Source organism: Nycticebus coucang, chromosome X (genome assembly GCF_027406575.1).
Source record: "Nycticebus coucang isolate mNycCou1 chromosome X, mNycCou1.pri, whole genome shotgun sequence".
Taxonomy (NCBI): Eukaryota; Metazoa; Chordata; class Mammalia; order Primates; family Lorisidae; genus Nycticebus; species Nycticebus coucang.
The window spans coordinates 185840003-185859808 of NC_069804.1; the positions used below are offsets into that span (position 1 = coordinate 185840003).

Consider the following 19806-nt stretch of genomic DNA (forward strand, 5'->3'; position numbering starts at 1 on the left):
CAACTCACTGTAACATTTCTGAGATGCCAACATTAAGTAAAAGATATTTTGACCCGATTGGAGTCAAAGCTCTAGGTGGGAATTTACATCCCACTTATTGTTACGGTACAGTCTTATTTCAAAGAAGCATTTTAAATAATTGCAGAATTGCCAGTCTGCAAGAAATTTTGTCATGAGCTTATTAACTTGTGATGAAACTGTTACACTGAACATTTTAGAGAATCATTAAAACCGATTGTTTATAAAAGTAGCTATGAAAAAATTCAAAGGTAGTATCTTATTGATAAAAAAAAAAACCTGCCTTGTCCTGCACTTTTGTTATGAAAATGCTCTATTTTTTCTTCTTTTTGACCAAGAATGAAGAGGTGGCATAATCTATGAGTCAGCCAGAATTTAACCTGAAAAAAATTCTGGCAATCTAATAATTCCCTCTAAATTACAGAAAGTGACTTTTCTAAACACATTGTTAATAGCTTTGGTTTTGCTCCATTTTCTGACCTGAAGGACCCTGCTGTGGCACACAGCCACTTCTGAGAATCCAAGCTCCTCAGATTTTTCTCTTCTTGACACATTTTATCTAATCACTATGTTTTTTTGTAGGGGTTAAGATTTCTAAGGAATTAACCATGTAAAAAGGGGTAAATTCTAATTAGTCAAAATACCTTATCTGGCTTTCTCTATAAATACCAAGCCTTTCTCCCAAGTCTGTGTCTATGCCTACCTACTCAGAAAGTCAAATTGCCATGAAGTAAATAAAACATGATGTGTTGCTCCTGAAGGTAAAACTGATCATGTTTCTCCCATGCAGTTACGTCAGCCCATCTAACTAGAACGTCTACGGTGGCACCTTCAGAGTTTGACAGAGAATGTTAAGTGTTGTGGGACACTGATGTTCTTGCCTACAAGCATTGTACCAGCCTTTAACAACGTGAATTTATACAAGCATGGACATTAGTTTCAATAAACTTTTGTTCGGATATCCAAAAACAAAAAAAAAGAAAGAAAAGGTTAATAAAATAGATAAACCTTTGACTAACCTAGCCAGGAAAAAAAGACTAAAATTTCCAATTTCATCATCAGAAATGACAAAGACGAAATAACAACAGACTCCTCAGAAATTCAAAAAATCCTTAATGAATATTACAAGAAACTTTATTCTCAGAAATATGAAAATCTGAAGGAAACTGACCAATACTTGGAAGCACGTCACCTTCCAAGACTTACCCAGAATCAAGTGGAAATGTTGAACAGGCCTATATCAAGTTCTGAAATAGCATCAACCATACAAAATCTGCCTAAAAGGGCAGCGCCTGTGGCTCAAGGAGTAGGGCGCTGGTCCCATATGCCGGAGGTGGTGGGTTCAATTCCAGCCCCGGCCAAAAACCACAAAAAAATAAAATAAAATAAAAAATAAAATAAAAAAATGGGTGGCGCCTGTGGCTCAGCGGGTAGGGCGCCGGCCCCATATACCGAGGGTGGCGGGTTCAAACCCGGCCCTGGCCAAACTGCAACAAAAAAATAGCCGGGCGTTGTGGCGGGTGCCTGTAGTCCCAGCTACTTGGGAGGCTGAGTCAAGAGAATCGCCTAAGCCCAAGGATTTGGAGGTTGCTGTGAGCTGTGTGATGCCATGGCACTCTACCAAGGGCGATAAGGTGAGACTCTGTCTCTACAAAAAAAAAAAAGAAAAAAAATATATATATATAAATAAAATAAAATAAAAAAAAAATCTACCTAAAAAGAAAACCCTGGGACCAAATGGCTTCACATCAGAATTCTACCAAACCTTTAAAGAGGAACTAGTACCTATGTTACTCAACCTGTTCCAAAGTATAGAAAAAGAAGGAAGACTACCCAACACGTTCTATGAAGCAAATATCACCCTGATCCCCAAACCAAGAAAAGACCCAACAAGCAAAGAAAATTATAGACCAATATCACTAATGAATATAGATGCAAAAATATTCAACAAGATCCTAACAAACAAAATCCAGCAGCACGTCAAACAAATTATACATCATGACCAAGTTGGTTTTATCCAAGGGTCTCAAGGCTGGTTCAATATACGTAAATCTATACATATAATTCAGCACATAAACAAATTAAAAAACAAAGACTGTATGATTATCACAATTGATGCAGAAAAAGCTTTTGATGATATCCAGCATCCCTTCATGATCAGAACACTTAAGAACATTGGTATAGAAGGGACTTTTCTTAAACTGATAGAGGCCATCTACAGCAAACCCACAGCCAATATCGTATTGAATGGAGTTAAATAGAAATCATTTCCACTCAGATCAGGAACCAGACAAGGTTGCCCATTGTCTCCACTGCTCTTTAACATTGTAATGGAAGTTTGAGCCACCACAATTAGGGAAGAAAAGGCGATCAAGGGTATTCATATAGGGTCAGAAAAGATCAAACTTTCGCTCTTTGCAGATGATATAATTGTATATCTGGAAAATACCAGGGATTCTACTACAAAACTCTTAGAAGTGATCAAGGAATACAGCAGCATCTCAGGTTACAAAATCAACATTCATAAATTGGTAGCCTTTATATATACCAACAATAGTCAAGCTGAAAAAACATTTAAGAACTCTATTCCATTCACAGTACTGCCAAAGAAGATGAAATATTTGGGAGTTTATCTAACAAAGGATGTGAAAGATCTCTATAAAGAGAACTATGAAACTCTAAGAAAAGAAATAGCAGAAAATGTTAACAAATGGAAAAACATGCTCATGGGTGGGAAGAATCAACATCGTTAAAATGTCCATATTACCCAATGCAATATACAATTTTAATGTAATCCCTATTAAAGCTCCACTGTCATACTTTAAAGATATTGAAAAAATAATATTTCATTTTATATGGAATCAGAAAAAAGCTCAAACAGCCAAGATATTACTCAGAAATAAAAACAAAAGCAGGAGGAATCACACTACCAGACCTCAGACTATAATATAAATTGATAGTGATCAAAACAGAATGGTACTGGCACAAAAACAGAGAGGTAGATGTATGGAACAGAATAGAGAACCAAGAGATGGTTATTTGATCTTTGACAAGCCAATTAAAAACATTCAGTGGGGAAAAGACTCTCTATTTAACAAATGGTGTTGGGTGAACTGGCTGGCAACCTGTAGAAGACTGAAACTGGATCCACATCTTTCACCATTAAATAAGATAGACTCTCACTTGATTAAAGATTTAAACTTAAGACATGAAACTATAAAAATACTAGAAGAAAGTGCAGGGAAAACTCTTGAAGAAATCGGTCTGGGCAAATATTTTATGAGGAGGACACCCCGGGCAATTGAAGCAGCTTCAAAAATACACTACTGGGAACTCATCAAACTAAAAAGCTTCAGCAAAGATAAGAACACAGTAAGTAAAGCAAGCAGACAGCCCTCAGAAAGGGAGAAGATATTTGCAGGTTATGTCTCTGACAAAGGTTTAATAACCAGAATACACAGAGAACTCAAACGTATAAGCAAGAAAAGAACAAGTGATCCCATCACAGGCTGGGCAAGGGACTTGAAGAGAAACTTCTCTGAAGAAGACAGGCACACGGCCTACAGACATGAAAAATGCTCATCATCCTTAATCATCAGAGAAATGCAAATCAAAACTACTTTGAGATATCATCTAACTCCAGTAAGATTAGCCCATATTACAAAATCCCAAGACCAGAGATGTTGGTGTGGATGTGGAGAAAAGGGAACACTTCTACACTGTTGGTGGGAATGCAAATTAATACATTCCTTTTGGAAAGATGTTTGGAGAACACTTAGGGATCTAAAACTAGATCTGCCATTCAATCCTATAATTCCTTTACTAGGTTTATACCCAGAAGACCAAAAATCACAATATAACAAAGACATCTGTACCAGAATGTTTATTGCAGCCCAATTCATAATTGCTAAGTCATGGAAAAAGCCCAAGTGCCCATCGATTCACGAATGGATTAATAAATTGTGGTATATGTACACCATGGAATATTATGCAGCCTTAAGGAAAGATGGAGACTTTACCTCTTTCATGTTTACATGGATGAAGCTAGAACATATTCTTCTTAGTAAAGTATCTCAAGAATGGAAGAAAAAGTACCCAATGTACTCAGCCCTACTAGGAAACTAATTTATGGCTTTCATACGAAAGCTATCACCCAGTTTTAACCTAAGAATACGGGGAAGGGGCAGAGGGAGGGGAGAAAGTGGGGAGGATGGGCGGAGGGAGGGTGATTGGTGGGATTACACCTGCGGTGCATCTTACAAGGGTACATGCGAAACTTAATAAATGTAGAATATAAATGTCTTTTTTTTTTTTTTTGTAGAGACAGAGTCTCATTGTATCGCCCTCGGGTAGAGTGCCGTGGTGTCACACGGCTCACAGCAACCTCTAACTCTTGGGCTTACCGATTCTCTTGCCTCAGCCTCCCGAGCAGCTGGGACTACAAGCGCCAGCCACAACACCTGGCTATTTTTTTTTTTGTTGTTGTTGCAGTTTGGCTGGGGCTGGGTTTGAACCCGCCACCCTCAGCATATGGGGCCGGCGCCCTACTCACTGAGCCACAGGCGCCGCCCAGAATATAAATGTCTTAACACAATAACTAAGAAAATGCCAGGAGGGCTATGTTAACCTGTGTGATGAAACTGTGTCAAACGGTCTATAAAACCAGTGTATGGTGCCCCATGATCGCATCAATGTGCACAACTATGATTTAATTTAAAAAGAAAGAAAGAAAGAAAGAAAAGCCCAGGCCTGGATGGCTTGATTGTGAAACTCTATCAAATATTTTTTTAAGTTTCAAGATAATAAGGGGATAAAAATGTTGTTGTTACATGGATGAACTATATAATGCTGAAATTGGGGCTTTTGGTGTGGCCATCACAGAATAGTGTACATTGTACTCAGCAGGTAAGATTTTATCCCTCCACCCTTCTTAGTTTTCAATTTCCTTACTTTGTTACCATATGTATTGATAATATAGCTCCCACTTATTGGTGAGAACATGTGGTGTTTTGTTTTCCATTCCTAAGATACTTTACTTAGAATAATGTTCTCCAGTTCCACCAAAGTTGCTGCAAAAGATTTTTTTTTTTTTATGGCTGCAAGGTACTACATGGTGTGTATATATATATATATATATAACATATTTTCTTTATCTACTCATGAATTTATGGGTAGTTAGGTTGATTCCACATCTTTGCAATGGTGAATTGTGCTGTGATAAACGTTCAAGAGCAGGTGTCTTTTTGAAAAATCATTTCTTTTCCTTTGGGCAGGTACCTAGTAGTGACATTGCTGGATCAAATGGTAAATCTACATTACTTTCTTTTAGGAATCTTTATACTATTTTCCATATATGCTGTACTAATTTTCAGTTCCACCACCAAGGCATGAATATTCCTTTCTCTCTGCATACACACCAGCATCAGTCTTTTGACTTTTTTACCTTTTGACTGTGAACAACGCCTATATGCATTCAAATAAGATGGTCCTTTGGTGTGAACGAAGTCTGTAAATTTCGTTTCGCAAATACAAACAGGAAGTTTTACAAAAGTCATGAAAAATGAACAATATTTCTTACTGTTTGTAGCACAGTGTGTATCATAACAATTGTGATTGCTGCATGCCTCAACTGGCATGTTTCTTTTCTGAGCGCTCTGCAATCAAAGAGTTAACGGTGATCATTCTGATAGGGACAAGGTTGTATCTCACTAAGGTTTTAATTTGCATTTCCCTGATAATTAGTGATGCTAAACATTTTTCATATATTTTTTTTCCCATTTGTCTATCTTCTTTTGAAAAACTTCTCTTCATGTCTTTCGCTATTTTTAGATGGGTTGATTTTGTTCTTGCTGATTTGTTGGAGTTCTTCGTAGATTCTAAATATTATCCCTTTGTCAGATATATAACTAGCAAGTGTTTTCTCCCATTCTACTCATCTATTTAGTCTGTTGAGTATTTTCCTGGCTATGCTGAAACTTAATATAATTAAGTCCCTTTTATTGCTATATTTGCCTTTAGAAATTCTTTGCCTAGGTTGATGTCCAGAATAGTTTTTCCTATATTTCCTTCTGGAATTTTTACGGTTTCAGGACTTTAACTTACGTCTTTAATCCATCTTGACTTAACCTCTGTATGTGGTGCGAGAGAGGGATGCAGTTTCATTCTTCAGCATGTGGCTATCCAATTTCCTCAATACCATTTATTGAATAGAATGTCCTTTTCCTAGTGTATGTTTTTGTCTGATTTATCGAAAATAAGGTGATTGTAGCTGTACTGTTTTATTTCTGAGTTCTCTATTCTGTTCCATTGGTCTATGTCTCTACCTTTATACCTATACCATGCTGTTTTGGTTGCTATAGCCTTGGAATATAATTGGAGGTCAGGTAAATGTGATGCCTCTAGATTTGTACTTTGTATTTAAGATTCCTTTGCTATTTGGGGTTTTTTGGAATTGTATTGAATCTGTAAATCACTTTGGGTAGTACAGACATTTTAAAAGTGTTAATTTTTACAGTCCATGAGCAGGGGATGTTTTTCCATTTGTTTGAGTCATCTACAATTTCTTTCTTCACTGTTTTGTAGTTATTGTAACTTCTTTTGTTAAGTATATTCCTAAGTATTTTATTTTCTTTGTAGCTATTGTGAATGGTACTGAGTCTGATTTGACTTTCAACTTGACTGTTATTGGTATATAGAAATGCCACATGAGGCTCAGCACCCATAGCTGAGTGGTTATGGTGCTGGCCACATAGACCAGGGCTGGCAGGTTCTTGTTGTTGTATCCTTTTCTGACTTTGGTATCAGGGTGGTACTGTCTTCACAGACTAAGTTAGGGAGGATTCCCTCACAGTCAATGTTGTGGAATAGTTTCTATAGGATAGGTACCTGTTCTTCTTTGTAGGTCTGGTAGAATTCAGTTGTGGATCAGTATGGTCTGGGAATTTTTTTGGGGGTGATTTTTATTACTGTATGAATCTTACTACTTGTTATTATTCTTCCAGGGTTTCTATTTCTTCCTGATTCAGGCTTGAGAGATGTGGGTTTCCAAAAATTTATCCATTTCTTCTAGGTTTTCTAGCTTGTATGTATAGAGTTCTCATAGTAGTCATGGATGATATTTTGAATTTTTGTGGTATCAGCTATAATGTCTTCTTTTTCATTTATGATTGAGCTTATTTGAGTTTTCTTTTCCTTTTGGTAAATCTAGCTAATATTCTATTCATTTGTTTATTTTTTTCAAGGAATCAACTTTTTGTTGATCCTTTGTATTGTTATTGTCGTTTCAATTTCATTCAGTTCTGCTCTGAGCTTTATCTCTTTTCATCTGCTGGCTTTGGATTTGGCTTTTTCTTCTTTTTCTAGTTCCTTAAGGTGTGACATTATGTTAATTTGTGATCTGCCTGTCATTTTGATGGAGGCATTTAAAGGTATGTACTTTCCCTATATCAATGTTTTTGCTGTATCCCATAGATTTTAGAAGCTTATGTCCTTTGTCATTCAGTTTAAAAAGTCTTTTGAAGAATTATGTGAGAAAGGTTTCAATGTTAGTGTATTCTTTTTTTTTTTTTTTAAGTTTTAATTGCGCTTCATTCCAAGAGTGGTAGCACCTAGAGTGGTGTTAGTATATGCATAAAAAATTGATTTTCATCTTAGTTTTGTCATTGACCCATGGATCATTCCAGTAGAAGGTTGTTTAATTCCCATGTATTTGTGTAGATGTGAGAGTTCCTATTGGAATTCATTTCTAGTTTTATTCCACTGTAATCTGAGACGATACATGGTGTGATTTTGATTTTGATGAATTCTGGTATATGATCTATAGGTCATGGAAGTGCTGATGAGAATAACATATTCTGGAGTCTTGAGGTGGAATATTCTGCAAATATCTGTTAGGTCTATTTGTTATAGAGTACCATTTAAGTCCAATGTTTGTTTATTTTCTGCCTTGATGATCTGTCCTGTCAGTGGAGCTATTATGATGATGCTATTTATTTCTTTCCATAGATCTAGTAGAATTTGTTTTATGAATCTGGGAGATCCTGTTTTAGCTGGGTATATAATTACAATTATTATATCTTCTTGTTGAATTGCTCCCTTTCTCATTACGTAATGAATATCTTTGTCCTTTTTTACTATTATTGATTTAAAGTCTATTTTATCTGATATAAGAATAGCTATTTCTGCTTGCTTTTGGTTTCCATTTGTGTATAGTATTTTTTTCCATCTCTTAACCTTGAGTCTATATTAGAGTTCTTGCAAATTAGATGGATTTCTTGGAAACAACATATATTTGGATTTTGTTCTTCCATCCATTCAGCCAATCTATATCTTTTAAGTGAAACGTTAAGACAATTCACATTCAATGTTAATAATGATATGTGAGATATAATAAATCCCAAAGTTACAAACATTTGACCTAAGTATGACTAGCACTAATGAACAGAGGCTATTACAGGACTGTACAGCAGAGGGTCCCCCACCAACGCACCAGAGCCAAAGTGTACTATATAGCATTCTAGTTACCATGCTTGTTGTAAAGTTACTGTGTTCATCAAAAGTTACCACACTTGTTAAAAAGTTATTGTGCTCATGCCAATGAGGGGTGCCTGCCTCTTCTTCCAAGTCTAGTTCATAGTACTGTACATTACAGGGAATTGGCCCTTGTTATTCTTATAACCTTGTACACTGTCATACTATGTTTTTAAATCAATGATGTTTTTGTCTTCACCCTGCAACAATGCCTCCAAAACACAAACCTGATGCAAGTGTTATTGATATAATAAAGATAAGAAAAACCATCACCATGGGAAATAAAGTGGAAATAATAAAAATATCAGAGAAAACTGAAACTCTATCATCCATTCACAGTGCATTTGTTTACAGTTGGTCAACAATCGCAACAATTTTAAGAGATAAATGTCAGGGCCCCGGACCGACCAGGTCTCCAGCCCTGGCTTATCTATTTTATGGACGCAGACTGCTGTGCTATCTTGCTCAGGATCAATTACCCTTATGACTGATGGCTATTCACCTTAGCAGAAGGGAGAGAGAGAGAAAGACAGTCTTTGAGGGAGAAAAACAGTCTTAATACGAGAGTAAATCTCAGAAGTCTTCAAAGAAGGGCCTCGAGCAGAAAAAGCAAAAAAGTCAGAGTGAGTGAGTCCATACAGGAATGAAAACTGACTAACCTCTCCTGCAACTACTTACAGATGTGATCTGTGGCTATTTGCACCACAGGTGTAGAGACTGCCAAGCACTGATGTTTTCCTCTCACATGCTCTCAGGTTAAGGAGAGCTGAATCCCTTCCCCATGCCCTCATCACCAAGGTGTTATATTACCAAGATATCATATCACAGTTTTCTTATATTTACAGAGTGTTCCGAGCTTAACTCTCGCTTCTCCTTTACATGGTCTGCTACATATTCCCCCTTTTTGTGTATTTCAAGATAGTTTCTAGTATGTCAAGGGCAGTTGTTCTTGTTACACAGCTCTTTCTCTTGCTAGGCGAAAGAATAAAGCATATAAGGTGATTTTCAAAATTCAGAATTACAGGTAGGGGCTCTTTAAGTGGCAGAGCCCTGTATCTAAACTCAAGCTTCAGCTACCACTAGGGAAAAGATGGGGATTAAAGTATTATTTTCTTTAAAGGTCTTTCAAACCAGGAAAATCTTTATCTTAGAGAATACAATTTCCATTTCATCTATTACAAATTGTGTTAAGTGCCAAAGAAAGGTCTCACTTCCCTCACAAAGCTTTTCCTTTTCTCTATGAATTGTAGTTAACAGACAATGGTCCCGCTTTTCTTGTGGCTTTTGCTAGCAAGGATCTTACTGCATTTACCACCTTTTGCTACCTTTGCCAACAGTCCTGCTATTCATGCCCTTATCACCAATGCACTATATTACTGAGATATTATATCACAGGTGTTTCTTATTTTTACAGAGTGTTCTGAGCTTAATTCTTGCTTCTCCTTTATATGGTCTGCTACAGATAAAGGTAGAATAATGGAGCATGTGAAAAGCTATGCCCCAAGTGAATGCTACAATTATTACCAAGATGGAAAGGCTGTTCATAATTTGGATAGAAGATCAAAATCAGCATAATATCCCTAACAGTCTTTCTGTAGAGCAAGAAATGGCTTGAAGCCTTTTCAATGATTTAAAAGGTGCTCATACAGCAAGTGAAGGCAATTGCAATGAAGAGTTTGTTACAAGTAGGGGTTGGTTCAATCACTTTTTTAAAAGGCAATTCTGCATAATATTAAAGTTCAAGATGAAGCAGCAATTGCTGAACTATGTGCTACAAGCAGTTTTCCAAAGACATTGGAAGATATTATTAATAATGGAGGTCATTTGCCAGACCAGGTTTATAATGTAGAAAAAACTGGTTTGTTTGGGAGAAAACTACCTGAGAGGACCTACATTTTGAAAGGGAAAAAAAGTGCACCAGGACATAAGGCACCAAAGGATAGGCTGACTTTATTACATGGAGGTGATACATCTGAGAATTTCAAGCTCAAGCCTTTGCTAGTGCATTTTCCCCTAAACCCAAGGGCACTATGCATTGCCACTAAGGCATCTCTTCCTGATATTTAGAGGGAAAATGCAAAGGCTTGGGTTATTGTTGCTGTCTTTCAAGATTGGCTTTTAAACCATTTTTCCTTTCTAGTTAGTGTTATTGCTTGGGAAGAAACATTCCTTTCAAAATTTACCTTGCCTTTGACAATGCCCCTGTACATCCAAACACTTTAGAGCAGTGGTTCTCAACCTGTGGATGGCGACCCCTTTGTAACAATGAAAATACATCCTGCATATCAGATACTTACATTATGATTCATAACAGTGGCAAAATTATAGTTATGAAGTAGCAATAAAAATAATTTTATGGTTGGGGTCACCACAACATGAGGAACCATATTAAAGGGTCACAGCATTAGGAGGCATTAGGAAGGTTGAGAATCGCTGCTTTAGAGGATATTCACCCCAATATAAAGGTGGTATTTCTATCCCCAACACCACATCACTACTCCAGACAATGGATCAGGGACTCAGCCTCCATTAAGGCTTATTATTTACAGAGGATCTTTTCACAAGCGTCAGAGCAACCCAAAATGATGTGATGACCTTAATGGACTTTTGGATATTGCTAATGAGTGGGATGAAGTTAAAGAGTCAAATATGAGAGGCATTTGGAACAAATTGTGCCCCAATTCACACAAGAATTTCTATAATTTACAGATGATGAAATCACTTAAACCAGGCAAGCTGTGGTTGCTATTGGTAATCAACTGCAGTTGAACATCAGTGAAAATGATAGCATAGAGCCACTTGGTTCCCATGGCAAAGAACTAATACCTTGTGGAACTAGAGCAGCCAGCAGATTATAGCATTTAGGGAAGAAAACAGGGACCTAGAAACTCCAGAATTTAAAAAGTTTCTTACAAAAGAGTTAGATGATGTTTCTTTGTCTCATTGAAGCAGGAATGGCAAAGTTAGAGGAGCAAAATTCTGATAGAGAGGTTCACCAAAGTACAATTACCAAAAGACTGAGATGCTACAGGGCCATTTATACTGAGAAAAAGAAAAGCTCTGTACAAACCTCCTTGATGACTACTTCAAGAAACTGACTCTAAGCCAGGTGTGGTGGCTCACGCCTGCAATACTACCACTCTGGGAGGCCAAGGTTGGTGTATTGCTTGAGTTCACAAATTCAAGACCACCCTGAACAAAAGTAAGACCTCATCTCTACTAAAAATAGATAAACTGAGGCAAGAGGATCGCTTGGGCCCAAGAGTTGGAGGTTGCTGTGAGCTACGACGCCATGGCACTCTACCCACAACAATAGGTTGAGACCCTGTGAAAGGAGAAAAGGAAAGGAGAGGAGAGGAGGGGAGAGGAGAGGAGAGGAGGGGAGGGGAGGAGAGGAGAGGAGATGAGAGGAGAGAAGAAACTGACTGTGGCAGAAGAATCAGACCCTGACTCTCTAATACCAGTCCCATCCTCCCCAACAAGCCCATCATTGTCTACATCATCCAAGATTGTTTAAGGCTAAATTTAAAAATGTTTAAGTATTTATGTGCACAGAAAAGTAAAAAATAAATGTTAAGACAAACATCTAAGTTGAATTTAGCATTTACCTTCAGAACATATCTCAATTATAGCATGGGAACTGCTTATACTGTTCTCATTATGTTGAGTAAGGTCTTCTGTTTTCTTCCTTGTGCTTTTATAAGGCTCTGTAAGTTTTAACTTTCAAGTGTTTTTATCCTGGTAGACATCACTTGGCTCTGTTCCATGTGTAGCGCACTTTCATGGATTTCCTATAGGGCAGGTCTAGTGATATAAATTACCTTAGTATTTCTTTGTCTAGGAAAGACTTAATTTTCCTTTCATTTATGAAACTTAGTTTTGCTGGATACACAACTCGTGGTGGCAGTTATTCAGTTTAAGAATACTAAAAATGAGACTCCAATACCTTCTGGCTTACAAGGTCTCTGCTGGAAAGTCTTGTGTTGGTCTGATGGGTTTCCTTTACAGGTTAATTGTTGCTTTCACCTTGTACCTTATAGGATTTTCTCCTTCACTTTGAATTTGGCCAGACTGATGACCATGTAGTAATTGCCCATTTGCTATGAATCTTCCAGATGTTTGAGGGCAATCTTGTATCTAGAAATCTAAACCTTTGGCTATACCAGGGAAGCTTTCCTTAATTATTCCCTCAAATAGGTTTTCCATGCTTTTTTGCTTTTCCTTTTTCTCCCTCATGGATACCTATGGTTCTAATATTGGCTCATTATACATAGTTCCATATTTCTCCGAATGATTGTGTTTTTTTTCCTACATTTTTGATTGACTGGGTTAACTGAAGGGCCTTGTCTTGAAGCTCTGAAACTTTCTTCTGGTTGGTGTAATCTTTTGCTAAAGCTTTCCACTGTATTTCAAAATTTCCTAAACGTCTCTTTCATTTATTTAAGTTCTGTTATATCTCTTCTTGTGTCAACCAGCTATTTAGAGAATTTTCATTCATATGTTAATTTTGTTTGTGTGGGTTTTCAACTTTCTTATCAAACCATCCATCTTATTTGCCATCCATATTATTAATTCCATATATAACATTTCAGAAATTTCCTTTAGGAAATTATTGGAGACCTACTGTGATCTTTTGGGGATGTCAAAACAGCTTGTTTCTTCATGTTGCCAGAGTTCTTTTTTTTTTTTTTAATTAAATCATAGCTGTGTACATTAATGCGATCATGGGCCACCATACACTGGTTTTATAGACCGTTCAACACATTTTCATCACACTTGTTAACATAGCCTTCCTGGCATTTTCTTAGTTATTGTGTTAAGACATTTATATTCTACATTTACTAAGTTTCACATGTACCCTTGTAAGATGCACCACAGGTGTAATCCCACCAATCACCCTCCCTCCGCCCACCTCCCCCTTCCCCATATTCTTAGGTTATAACTGGGTTATAGCTTTCATATGAAAGCCATAAATTAGTTTCGTAGTAGGGCTGAGTACATTGGATACTTTTTCTTCCATTCTTGAGATTCTTTACTAAGAAGAATATGTTCCAGCTCCATCCATGTAAACATGAAAGAGGTAAAGTCTCCATCTTTCTTTAAGGCTTGCCAGAGTTCTTATGCTGGTTCCTTCTCACCTTTGTTCTTTCTAATCTCAAACCTTTTCTCTCAGCTCAAGACAGATACTATTCTCCTATGCTATACTAAGTAGGAGAGGACACCCATCCAGGTACATAGTATAGCACAGAAGAATAGTATCTATCTTGAGGCTGGGAGACTGACCCAGCAGGAAATGGGCAGATGCACTAAGAGCCTACAGCATAGATGTTCTGCTGCATCATCCTATTCTCTTATAGTTGTCACAGTCCATGACAATATTTGGGGGTTCATGCAGAATGGTAGTTTGGTAACTAGGCTGCTACTGGGAGCCCAAGAAGGGGCTCCATGGAGTCAAGTGGTATGGGAATTTACTCTGCCTGGGCCTCCCCATAGCAATAGCAGTGGCAGCTGGGTAAGGCTATTTAGATGATGGCCAGGGGTTCCCTGGCTGTGAGTGTCTGCTCTGCCCAAGTCAAGGTGCAATGGTGGCATACAGTAGTGGATGGCAGAGGACAGCAGCACCACAGTTGTGGCTGGGGCCATGGATGCAAGTGATATGCAGGGCTTCTGAAGCTAGGCTGTGCTTTGGGGGCAGGGCTGATGAGTCATGTGGTACACAGGGGTGTGGGGTGTGGGGCTGTGACAGCCAGACAGCGCATGGTGAGTTGGGGCCATGGCAGTGGGTGGGGTGTGGCTGGTGGGGCCACTAAGGTGTATAGCATGTGGAGGGGCAGCATGTGGGCAGCACACAGGGAATGAGGCTGTGGAAGCACATGGCATGCTGTGAATGGCTTATGATACCTGAGTCTTCCTCTCTACTCAGGACTAATGGTAGCAGCTACTGTGGTACTACACACATGGTGGCATATGCAGTGCTAACTAAATGGCAGTGGCAGATGCTGGGAGTCAAGGCTCCCACTCTGCTCACATGCCCTGGTATCAAGGGCACATGGCATCCACGTATAGGGCACACAAGAGTGCCTGCCTTTTTCACTCCCTCCCTAACCTAGCAGGGGGAATGGAGATAGGAAAGTCTCTTCAACAAATGGTATTATAAAAATATCCAGGGCGGCGCCTGTGGCTCAAGGAGTAGGGCGCCAGTCCCATATGCCGGAGGTGGTGGGTTCAAACCCAGCCCCGGCCAAAAATCAAAAAAAAAAAAAAATATCCACACAGAACATACTTGTCTTATACCACATATAAAAAAAAATTAACTCAAAGTAAAGATTTAAATGTAAGATCTAAAACCATTTAACTCCCAGAAGAAACCATAGTGAAAAAACTCCTTGACATTGGTCATGGCAATAATATTTTGGATATGACTCCAAAAGCACAGCAACAAAAGCAAAAATAAAACAACATAAAAAGCTTCTGCATAGTAAAGGAAACAATATGAAAATGCTACCTATATAAGGGGAGAAAATATTTGCAAACCATATGTATGATAAGGGTTAACAGTCAAAATATATGAGGAACTCATACAATTCAATGACAACAAAAACAAATAACCCAATTAAAAAGTGGGCAAAAGACCTAAATATACATTTCTGAAAAGAAGATATACAATGGTGAACCAGAATATTTTTTTTAAATGCTCAATATCACTAATCATCAGGGAGATAAAAATCAAAACCACAATGAGATATTACTTCACACCTATTAGCATGAGTAATGCCAAAAAAGACAAGAGATAAGTGTTTATGAGGGTGTGAAGGAGAGAGGAATTCTTGTATACTGTTGGTGGGAATGTAAATCAGTATAGCCATTGTGGAAAATAGTATGGAGGTTCCTCAAAAAATTACAAATAGAACTACTATATGATCCAACAATTCCCCCTCTAAGTATATGTTCAAAGGAACTGAAATTAGTATCTTGAAGAGATATCTTCACTCTCATGTTCACTGCAACATTATTCACAACATCCAAGATAAGAAATCAAAATAAGGCAGTGCCCATAGCTCAGTGGGTAGGGTGCCAGCCACATACACCAAGGCTGGTGGGTTCGACCCTGGCCCAGGCCAGCTATAAAAACAATGACAACTGCAACAACAACAACAACAACAACAACAAAATAGCTGGGTGGGGTTGTGCCTATAGCTCAAAGGAGTAGGGCGCCGGCCCCATGTGCCAGAGGTGGTGGGTCCAAACCCAGCCCCGGCCAGAAACTGCAAAAGAAAAAAAATAGCTGGGTGTTGTGGCAGGCACCTGTAGTCCCAGCTACTGGGGAGGCTGAGGCAAGAGAATCGCTTAAGCCCAAGAGTTTGAAGTTGCTGTGAGCTGTGGGTGATATAGTGAGACTCTGTCTCACTCTACTGAGGGCGATATAGTGAGACTCTGTCTCAAAACAACAACAACAACAACAAAAAAAAAGTGTCCATCAGAGAATGAATAGATAAAAGAAATGTGGTACATCTTCACAGTGGAATATTATTCAGCCTTAAAAAATAAAGAGATCATGTTATTTGTGACAACATGAGAGAACCAGGAGGATGTTATGCTAAGTGAAGCGAGGCACAGAAAAATTCTGCCTTATCCCACTTATACACAGAATCTAAAAAAATCAAACTCATAGAAATAGAGAGTAATGGTGGTTGCCAGGGAGAGAGGGTTACAGGGAAATGAGAAGATGTTGATCAAAGGGAACAAGTTCTGGGGATACAATATGCAGCACAGGTGGTGATAGATGTGTTAACTAATTTCATTTTGATAGTAAATACACAATGCATATGCATAACAAATCATCACATAATACACTTTGAATATATACAATCTTTGTCAATTAAATGTCTTAAAAAATAAAACCTGTATCAATGGAAGGGTATTTCCTGTTCATGGACTGAAAAATTCAGCATAAAAGAAAATTCAGAATGTTATGGAGGTACAAGCATTTTGGTTACATGCATTGCTTTTCTACAATTTGAATCAAGATTTTAATTGTGTCCATCCCCCAGATTGTGTGCATTATACCCATTAGGTGTCAATTTGCCCATCCCCTCCACTCCCTTTCCACATGATTGATTTCCATTGAATTTTACTACCATATGTGCACATATGTGTTCATCATTTCGTTCCCATTTTAAAAGTGAGCACATGGGGTATTTATTTTTCCATTCTTGTGATGCTTCACTTAGGTGGATGGTCTCCACTTCCATCCAGATTGTTAGAAAAGGCATTAGTTCATAATTTTTTATGGCTGAGTAGTACTCCATAGTATACATATACCACATTTTATTAATCCACTCATGTATTCATGGGCACCTGGGTTGTTTACACATCTCTGCAACTATCAATTGTGAATATATTAACATTCAAATTCAAGTGTCTTTTTTATAGAATGACTTTATTTCTGATTAATATGAGAGTACATACAACTAGTATGTAAAGTATTGTTTTTATAGCTGGCCTGGGCCAGGGTCGAACCCACCAGCCTTGGTGTATGTGGCTGGCACCCTACCCACTGAGCTATGGGCACTGCCTTATTTTGATTTCTTATCTTGGATGTTGTGAATAATGTTGCAGTGAACATGATGTTGCATATATGTTGTTTGCATTTGTAAGGTAAAATCTAAGTTGTATTTGTGACCTTCTATCTAGTAGTGTGCCAAATTTTCCTTTGGATAAATACCTAATAGTGGGATTGCTGGATCGAAAGGTAGGTCTACTTTTAGTTCTCCAGAGTACTTTTAATTAGACACAATTAAAACCATGACTCAAACCGTACTGCTAATTTGCAATCCCACCAACGGTGTAAAAGTGCTCCACTTCCTTTGCATTCATGGCAGCATCTGTTGTTTTAGGACATTCCAATAAAAGCCATTTTCACTGTAGTTAGTTGATACCTCAATGTAGTTTTGAGTTGCATTTCCCTAATGATTAGTACCTGGAGCATTTTTTGGCATGTTTATTGGCTGTTAGTCTATCTTTTGCCCACTTTTCAATGAGGTTGTTTGATGTCTTTTTGTTTATTGGAATAAGTTCTTTGTTGATTCTGATTATTAGCCCTTTATCAGATATATAGTGTGCAAATATTTTTCCCATTCTGTAGGTTGCCTATTCACCCTATTGATTATGTCCTTGACTGCGCAGAAGCTTTTTAATTTAATGAGGTCCCATTTATTTATTTTTGTTGTTACTATTATTGCCTTTGGGGTCTTCACCATAAATTCTTTGCCTAGGATGATACCTATAAGAGTCTTTCTAAATAGGCTTGGTACCCGTAGCACAGTGTTTAAAGAGCCAGCCACATATGTAGAGGGTGGCGGGTTCAAACCCAACCCAGTCCAGCTAAACAACAATGATAACTGCAACAAAAAATATCTGGGTGTCATGGAGGGCACCTGTAATCCCAGCTACTTGGGAGGCTGAGGCAAGAGAATCGCTTAAGCCCAAGAGCTTGAGGTTGCTGTGAGCTGTGACACCACAGTGTTCTATGGAGGGCAACATAGTGAGACTCTGTCTCAAAAAAAAAGAGTTTTTCTAACTGATCTATCTATCTATCTATCTCCCCAATATATGTGTATATGTATGTCTAGAACCTGACCAGCCAGTTGTAAAGTTGACTCTAGAATTGGCATAGCACTCTTTAAAAACAGCTGGGAGGGCTTCTCCCACTGGAGATCAAGATAGAAAGGTACAGTAATTAAGGATTGCATTAATGTACACAGCTATGATCTAATACTAATAAAAAAAAAGTGTGGTAATGGAGGAAGCTGGACAAGTGGGCGTGCTTAGGGAGAAGCAGAACCAAGACTCGGACTCTCACATACATGGGAACTTTTCTACCACAGATGGGACGGGACCGCCTTTCCAATAAAAGGTGCCCAGTCATCAGATGGAGCTTTGGATGAATAAAACAAACCTGACCCCACTCTGCCGCCATGCACAAACATTGATTACAGGTGGGTCTCAGTGGGAAAGACGGAACAACAAACTTTACATGTTCCCTGTGCTTTATCTGGACACAGGTCTTGCTTCCAGTCACCACTGTTGTTTTGGTCTGTTTTTCACGGTCAAACTCCCTACTTTACTGACTTTAATTCTTTTACTTTCATGTAAAACAATACAACCTACTTGTTTTATGTTTGTCTTCGATTTTTACATTATTCTTTTTTTGTTCTTCAACTTGAGACTTGATTCATTTTCATATTCTATTATTCTTTCATTTTATTCATTTTGTTTTCTAAAATCTGCTTAACTCTTCTTTCTCCTTTTTGTCTACTGTTCACAAATGCGAGCTCATTAAGACCTTTGTGTAATCAGCATATTATTGGCATTGTCAGAAGGAAGCAACATGTGTTACGGTTGGTAACATCGTTAGTGACACTGGGGAAGTTTTTGTACAGTGACTTAGTTTCTCAATAAGAATGAAAGATTCGGGTGGCACCTGTGGCTCAAGTAGTAGGGCACCGGTCCCATATGCCGGAGGTGGTGTGTTCAAACCCAGCCCCGGCCAAAAAAAAAAAAAAACACACACACACACAAAAAAGAAAGATTCATATAATTTGAAAATAAATTTGCATACTTTATACTTTCCATAATTCCTTTAAAACATGGACAAAGATTGCATTAATTTACACAGCTATGATTTAATTTAAAAAATGGACAAAATGGGTATCAATCAGTGGACAATTATATTTGGATATATATAGAGAGAGAAGAGGTAACAGAGGAAAGAGAAAATGCAAGAAAGAGAGACAGAAAGAATTAGTTTGTGTCTGTCTGAGAGGCTGACATACGAGAGAAGAGTGGGTGGGATGATGAATGAGGTTGATGAAATGATGAGATTGTTTAAAAATAGAAGAAGCTATGGTCTATAGTCTCACTATATATGTAAGAGGCAAAGAAGGGACTGGGGCTGAGCTGAGCCAAAAGACATCACCTTCTGTGCCAAAGGGGTCCCTGAGTGACTCCAAACAAACCCTAGGAGCTCAGTCTCTGGTGCAGAGCCCCCACAAGGACAAGGGCTCACATGACAAGTTCATCACAAGGGCTCATAGTTCCAACTTCTTGCAGCATCTCCAAGGACATAAATATGTCTCCTGGCAGCCAGGCTGAGAAGGTGGGGACTCAGAAGCAGAAAAGTAGTACTTTTAGGCTATGTGTTTCCACCCAAGGACCCAGCCCCATCAGGAGACAGTACCAGCTTGTGCTAGGGACAAT

At 38.2% G+C, this 19806-nt stretch overlaps 1 protein-coding gene across 4 annotated transcripts in view; it reads right to left on the bottom strand.

Annotated features, from left to right (window-relative positions):
• GAB3 (GRB2 associated binding protein 3) overlaps positions 1–19806 on the bottom strand; it is a 147826-nt gene that overhangs the window by 78490 nt on the left and 49530 nt on the right. The gene's annotated exons all lie outside the window — the stretch shown is intronic.